The sequence below is a fragment of the Nicotiana attenuata genome, chromosome 6 (genome assembly GCF_001879085.1).
Source record: "Nicotiana attenuata strain UT chromosome 6, NIATTr2, whole genome shotgun sequence".
Classification (NCBI taxonomy): domain Eukaryota; kingdom Viridiplantae; phylum Streptophyta; class Magnoliopsida; order Solanales; family Solanaceae; genus Nicotiana; species Nicotiana attenuata.
This window is the reverse complement of record NC_031994.1, coordinates 33,778,570-33,786,682: the sequence shown is the minus strand read 5'-3', so window position 1 is coordinate 33,786,682 and position 8,113 is coordinate 33,778,570. Positions and strand designations below refer to the sequence as shown.

General features: G+C 35.4%; 1 long non-coding RNA gene across 1 annotated transcript; it reads right to left on the bottom strand.

Annotated features, from left to right (window-relative positions):
- LOC109226808 lies at window positions 982–3,868 on the bottom strand. Its single transcript, XR_002068150.1, has 2 exons — window positions 3,686–3,868; window positions 982–1,455 (listed from the first exon to the last, which is right to left on the bottom strand). It is a non-coding gene; the product is annotated as an uncharacterized LOC109226808 (long non-coding RNA).

The following is an 8,113-nucleotide window of genomic DNA, read 5'->3' as shown; positions in this document are numbered from 1 at the left end:
TGGATGAGTTGGTATGAAAGTTTGATTTAGTTGAGTGTTTTTGAAACTTGGAAGAAGAAATCATCCAGGGTGTGTTTCATTAATTCTAGGTTAAACGAAGCAAAAGAAAGATGAGTTAAAATTTTCTTTGTTTTCATCATTGGATTATGGTAATATGGAGAATGTTTCTTAAATCTGCATGCAGATGTATATATGTAATTAAATATGAAAAGTAGTACATTGAGTTTTTTCTATTTAAAATATATCTACTAGTACTATAATTTGTGTAAATGAGGACAGGACTTTACTTGGTACAATTGCCTTTATTGTTGATCAATAACATCATTAGAATTGTGTATCAATACATTACCATAACTCAACACATCCCCAATAACGGGAAAATGATATACATTTTACATGTTATATATATATATATATATATTATAGTACAAGTTTTATACACTTTTCGGCTACCGAATATAAATAATTTTTGACACAAGCTAAAATGATAATACCCCTCAAATAACAACGTTACTACGGCGCCCCATTATTCTTCTCTGCTAAACCACAATAATGCTGAACAACCACTGATTCAATCATAGCTCATAAGCAATAAGAACACTACTAGGTCCCCATTATTCTTCTCTGCTAAACCACAATAATGCTGAACAACCACTGAATCAATCATAGCTCATAAGCAATAAGAACACTACAAGGTTTTTGCGATCGGAACATGTCTCTACCCTTGGCTTTTGTCTGCCTCTTTTTTCTTCCAACATTCATCTACTACAATATGTTTGTAAATGCATAAGCAATGCAACTTTCTTTCTAAGTGGTATGCGCCTATTATTACAACTAAAAGACTATCACATCTCTATGGAAACCAGTTAATTCAGTTCCTGCCACATTTCTTTCACTGCCATTATAGTCTTTGGAGAGCTAAGCTCAACAATTCCACAAACATGCAACCTAAAAATAGCAGCAGCGAGCATAAACCTCACATCACAAACCAAACATAAAAACAGAAAACCAATAGTTCTGCTAGAAGGAAAAAGGAAGAACAGTAACTTCTAGGAAAATTTCTCAGTCAGCTTGCACAATTAACGGCAGCATCTTTTGATGAAATTCAGAAAATGTTGACAGGAAAGTATTAACCTTAAAAAGTACAACCGTCTGATTAAAGTGCTGCTGAATAACTCAGACATAAGCTCTCTTCAACATGAACAAGGGGAATGTCCCCCCACTTTGTCTAAACATCTACTCTCCGGGTGCCGATACACCTTGCTTCAGCCTTTCCCTCTTCATCTTCTTCTTGGAGAGTGGCTTCTTTTTCTTTGGAGGAAGGGTTTTCTGGGCATACACATAAAGGACATAGTTTCCAATAAGAAACGCCAACACGAGCCCACCAATAAGAAGTAAGACGATCAAGCCTGGGTTGAATCCTTTAGCTTCGACATCATTGGCCATATTTTTTTGCTTAACCAAAAGATGACACACATTATTTCAAGTTAAACTCATGTATAATTTGGTACAGAACAAAGACCACAGAAAAGGAACAAAAACAAATCCAAAATTTGATTCTTCTGTAATTCAGTCACATGTTAGCTTTTATCCAACTTCAGAAGAAGCCTTCAAATGTTTCCTCGCATTGAGCAAATAATTTATCTAGAATATAAACCATTATTTTCAGTAGAAGTTTATACTGGGTCAAAATGCTATATAGCAACATCTACAAAGATAATAACATAGCCCAACATGATAATGAAAATTGTCAAAGGTCAAGTTATAAAGAAGCACCGATCAATAAGCGAAAATAGCACGTGAGGAGGTCAAACTAAAAATGTAAGCTTTAAAGTAACAGCAAATGCTTGAGGAAGGGCCAGTGATTAAAAAAGCGCTCGCTTCCTCGCTTTAAGCGAGAAGCGAGGCGTGAAGGGCAGCGCTTCAGGTAATAGAAGCGACTCTGGTACGAAAAAGCGACCGCTTCTCTGTAAAAAGCGAGAAGCGGTGAAGCGAGACGAAGCGTTAGAAGCGTCCGCTTCTATGTTTAAAATTAACCCAAGCCCTATTTTATTAAAAAACGAGGTTTCTAAACCGTAAATACTGTCGGGACTTCTTCAACAGCAGCGAGACTAGGGTTTTTCTTCAACAACAGCAGCGATTTCTTCTTCTCTTCTTCATCAACTTCTGATTTCTGAAATAATCTCAAAGCGTCAACTAGGGTTGTTCTTCTTCTTCTTCTTCTTCTTCAAGAGTACAGGTATGTTCTTCTACCCAATTTTTCCCGTTTCTGCCCAAAATTTCTGCCCAATTGATGCTACTCTTTAGTTTTTTAATTGAAGTATTGGACATTTACTTACAATTACATGTGTTGCCTAGGCAGTATTTATTTTAATTTTTTTTTTAAATTCCGCTTCACTTAAAAAAAGCGAGCGCTTCGCTTCTCGCTTCTCGTGAAATGGGGGTTGTCGCTTTTCCTCGCTTCACGCTCTTCACAACACTGGGAAGGACTCGAAAATCAGTTGTGTATAGAACCAATAAGCAATGTAACAGATTTTATGTGTTGGACAAGAGAGAGCTATTATATAAGAATAAGAATGCATTGGCAAAAGTTTAGACTGCTTTGCAGTTGAATCAGTTGCATCTAGGTGTCAAGTTCTTACGGTAGCTAAAGCAAGAGTCGAGGCAAACCAAACATTATTCACAATTACCTGAGAACAGCAAGAAGTTGTTCTATCTTAAGATAGAATAGGTGGGCAATAAAAAGCTAAGTTGTGAAATACGGAGGAATTACCTTACAGTAGGTTTGCCCATAGTGAGGAGATGAAAGTGGAACTAGAAGCAGAGCGGATCCAAGATTTAAAATAGATGGGTTCGACTGTAAGGTTTCTTAGCAAACTCATTTTACTTCTAATATTATAGGTTCAATCTAATTTTCGTTGAAAGTTTAGTACATTTCCATAAACAAATCTATATTCTGCGTCGAAAATACCGCGGCCGGATGCATCCACCCCTGACTAGAGAGATACTGGTTTAACTATTTAAGCTGCTCCACTTGTTTTGTATATGTAGAAGTAATGTTAAGAACATTTAATTCCTCCACTTCTTCTAATTTTGGAGCTGAGAATTCTACACAAAAAAGGTACAATACCCTTTTTCTTTTCCTCCCTAAACAAAGAAGGGAGATAGTCATGCTCAGCTGCTCTTTCAACCCGAAAATTCATAAGAGCTAAAGGGTAGCAAGCCGTGGTTTGTACAGAATTTTCATCACCAATTTCAAAAAGCCTAATTTTCTATGCTGATGAGACCGTGAGAATATTAAATGCAGACATCTGCATCTTATCCACTGATATCTTGAATTTTTACAAAGATATTAACGAGCTAACAACTTGTAGTACCAACTGGGCATCCAGATTTCATCAAAAACAAATAAGGAGCATTAATTATTCTCTTTTGTTATCTCATGAGGAAACAAAATCAGACATTCAGAATTCTGTACAACGTCGCTCGCAACATAGAGACCCTTCGTCTTCAAAAAATGAAATTAACAAAATCAAAAATCACGATCCACACAACCAAAATGGCAGAACATATACGAAAAATAAAAAATCTGACTCGAACCAAAGCAGATCTGCTCATTAAAAAAAAAAAGGAGAAAAAAGGGGAAATTTTTCAGAAATGCAATGTGAGATATATAGGAGCATACCACGCGATCGGAGGATGCTGATCTACGAATTCGGCCTCCTTATCAATTAGCTTCGATTGTAAAGGAAATCGATCTTCACGTACCAGCGATTTCGTCGAGATATACGAAACGGAAAAAGGTTGACTTTTTTTTCTCAAGGTAAGGCGTTGCTGTTAAATACAGTGGGTGGTTAGTTCATAAACAGTAATATTGTAATAAAACATCCTTTACAACTTATTAGTATTATTACTTTAAATATAATATTTATTTTGATTGTTACTTAAATTTTATTATATTATAATATTAAATTTGTCGGTACGGAACAATAAAAAATGTCACTTTATGCAATGACAGAAATGGTGTGGTGGTGTTGACCTTGTTTTTTTCTCTCATCTTGCCCTTCTTTATTATTAAATAATCATATTTTATCTTTTACCTTACTTTTTATAAAATAATTTTACCCCGTATTCTATTTTTTCTTAGTACTATTGTAAGTATATTTTTCATATTGTTGATGTGTAACATCATCAAACGACGGTAAACTATACAATTTATTCAAACAATGTATTCATCAAACAAAACGGTACAATACAATACATTATGAAACAACATGTAATAACAATCCAAACAAGTTGTTATTTTCCTTTTCTTCTTTGGTTGGACCCAAAGCCCTTAGTTTTGTTCGTTTATACCCAAGAAGTCAATGCGACAAAAAGACCGGAATTAAGGATTAATGAAACCAATATTAGTACCCGTGCGATGCGCTGACACAAAGTATATCAAATTATGATTTGTATTATTTGGATTATGTGCAAACAACCTTACTATTTAATTTTCACATAAAAATTATAGATTATCATTTGATATTAAGAAAGAAAAGTACATGAAATTATTTTTCAAATCTCGTAGTGGATAAGCTATTTTTTTCGTTTTAAATTTGTAACAACATACTCGCTTGATTTTATTACTTGCATCTCATTCCGTGATCAATATTAAAGAATACTAAACATGTCACGTTGTGATCTGTCTTGTTTGAGCATATTAAATCATATTATTTTAATAAAATTCTTACTAAAACTTTGTTTTACACCTCAAATTCAAATATGTCTTATCCTTCTACATTTTTTTCTCTTTTTGTACTTTCCTTATAGTTATTATATTACTCATTACTTAATAATGTATATTGTCATGTAATTTTTTATTAGTTTACCGACTGACTTAATGTCTTGATAATTTTTCCTATAATAATCATAAAGACATGAAAGCTGAAAATGAAAAACAAAACAAACCAAAAAAAAAAAAAAAAAAGAGGGAGATAAAAGATTTATGTTAAATTTTGGATAGAGTTGATATTTTTTTTTGGTCGAAAGAATTTTTTTATTTCAACCAGTTTTTCAATTTACATCACCTGTACTTTGGACTCTAGTAACAGGTCTCATGACTGAAACCAATAAACAAAAAAACCTATACAACCAAAGCTGCTTAATAAGATCCCATAACACTCATGGGTCTTTTTCTATCCTAATTGCTATGAAATACAATTAGGATAACTATTTAGTGTACTCAATATAGGTGTCCATTTACATTTCTTCTGTCCTGTTATGTGCACTTGCATGACAATGTTTTTTGCTCTATCTTTGACCTCTCTGCTCTGGTTTTGAAATCTTCTTTCATTTCGCTCCATCCAGATGTGATAAACTACTGCTGCAAACACCACTCCTAGCAAAGTCTTCCTTGGATTCCTATTGTTTACATTGGTAGTTAACCACTGCACCTCAGCTTCCCAATTTTCAACCTTCCTTTGGTATCTTAGCCATTCTAGCATTCCTTTCCATAAGCTCTGTGAATATGGACAATCGAAATACAAGTGATCATGTGTCTCTTCTATGTCACCTCCACACAGTACACATAAATGAGCCATCTGAATTCCCCATTTTGCTAGTCTGTCAACTGTAGCCAGCCTTTTTTATATTGCCATCCATAAAATGAATTGCTGCTTTGGTAGAATTCGAGTTAACATGACTAATGCTTTCCGGTGGACTTTGGGGTACCTTGGAGTAGCATGAAGATAAGCCTTCTTAATGCTGAATCTCCCATTCTGAGCAAAGGATTCAATAGTTGGTATGTCATTAGCCCACCATTCTCTTGCTGTGTAAACAGTTTCCTTACTAGCCAACTAGCCTGCTTTGGAACCTCCATTGTATTGATGTCATTCTGCTTTATGTAGTGGCAATGAATCCATCTAATCCAAAGCTTGTCTTTCTTAGCCATTATAGCCCAGAGGAGTTTAGTCAAAGCAGCTTTGTTCCATCTCTCATAGTTGATAATGTTTAGTCCCCCAGCAGTTTTTGGTTTACACAATGTTTCCCATGCTATAGGAGCTCTTTGAGTATTCTCATCACTGCCAGTCCACAATTATTCCTGCAGATACCATTAACAAGTTTAATAACTTTCTTTGGAATAAGGAATACTTGAGCCCAGTAGGTCTGCATTTCAAACAGGACACTCTTAATGAGTTGTAGTCTTCTAACATAGGACAAGAACTTTGATGTCCATCTTCTTATCCTATCCACAATCTTCTCAACTAATGACATGCACTGATGAATAGTAATTTTCCTTGAGGACAAAGGAACTCCCAAGTATTTGAATGGGAGGTTGCCTGCTGATAGATGTAGTTCTGCTAGCATTCTGTCTTTGAACTCCATAGGCACACCTGCTATATATAATGAGCTCTTTTCCAAGTTTGCTTGTAGACCTGAGACCTTGTAGAAGTGATCAAAAACTCCCATCATTAACTTCATTGATACCTCATCTGCTCTGCAACACATCAGTAAGTCATCTACAAAGCAGATGTGTATGACTTGCAATCTGGCACATCTAGGATGAAAGTTAAAGTCTGGGTTCTAAATCAGTATCTTCAGAGATCTGTTTAGGTACTCCATTGCTAATACAAACAAGTATAGGGACATTGGGTCCCCTTGCCTTAGCCCTTTTCTTGCTGCAAATTTATCAGTTAGTCCACCATTCAGTAGCAAAGTATAGCTGACTGTAGATACACATTCCATGATTAACGCTACCATCTTGTATGGTATCCCAAACTCAAGTAATACTGTTTTCAAAAAACTCCATTCAACCGAATCATATGCTTTCCTGATGTCTACTTTGATCATACATCTAGGAGAAACTACTTTTTGAGTGTACCCTTTAATCAATTCATGACCCATTATGACATTGTCAAGAATATTTCTCCCTTCTATGAAAGCCGACTGAGAAGGTCCAACCAATAAATCCACAACTAGTTTAAGCCTATTTGTTAGTATCTCAGAAATAATCTTGCACATTGTTGAACAACAAGCAATAGGCCTAAACTCCTTCACATAGCTAGGATTTTTCACCTTTGGGATCAATGTAACAGTTGTGCAGTTAATTTCTTTCAATAGTTTGCCAGTTTGAAAGAATTGTTGTACTGCTTCTATGATTTCCTTTTCAATGATTGGCCAATATTCTTTAAAGAATTCAGCAGGATATCCATCCATACCTGGTGCCTTGTCATTAGGCAGATTCTTCACAATCTGACATATCTCCTCAGTTGTTATTGGTTGTAACAGTTGCTGCTGCTGATTCAGTGTTAGACAAGGGCCATTTCTTGCTATATTGACATCAACTCTTGGTAATTCATCTGCTGCTGTCCCCAGTAGTTGCTGAAAGAACTGAATGAATTCTCTCTGAATGTGCCTTGGCTCTGTGATCTTTATCTGTTGTTCATTATAGATGCAACTCACCTTATTTCTTGCTTGTCTGGCCCTCATATAAGCATGGAAATATTTGGTGTTGCAATCTCCCAGTTGGATTCATGTTGCTCTTGACTTCTGCCTCATAATTTGCTCCTGAATTGCTTCCCATTTCTCTATGCTTTCTAAGGTCTTTCTTTCTTCTTCTATCAGCAATTTGTTGAAGTAGTCATCATTGAGCTTCCCCTGTATCTCCTTCAATGTTTCTCTCAATTGCATTAGCTTTTAATCAACTGAGGAATGTTCCTTCTGAATATCCCTTGTTTGTTGCTTAATAAGTTTCAGCTTTCTCCATACATAATACATTGCATATCCTTGAATTTGTTGATTTTAAGTGTTCTGGACTACTTCCTTATACTCTCTTTGTTGCATCACTGATGTTAGTAACCTGTAAGGCCTTTTCACTTTAACCTTGACCACCTCAGTATTTATCATTATAGGGGTATGATCTGAGCATCCTGGCAGCATGTATATTGACTCTACCCCATTGTAAGCATTAAACCAATCAGCATTCCCAAAAGCCCAATCTATGTGGCTGTATATTCTGACTTCTGCATCCCTTTTATTGCTCCATGAAAATCTGCTGCCTCTTTTTGTGATTTGTCCCACTCCAATATCATCAAGACAGTTTTGAAAATCAACCATTTCTGTCTGATGT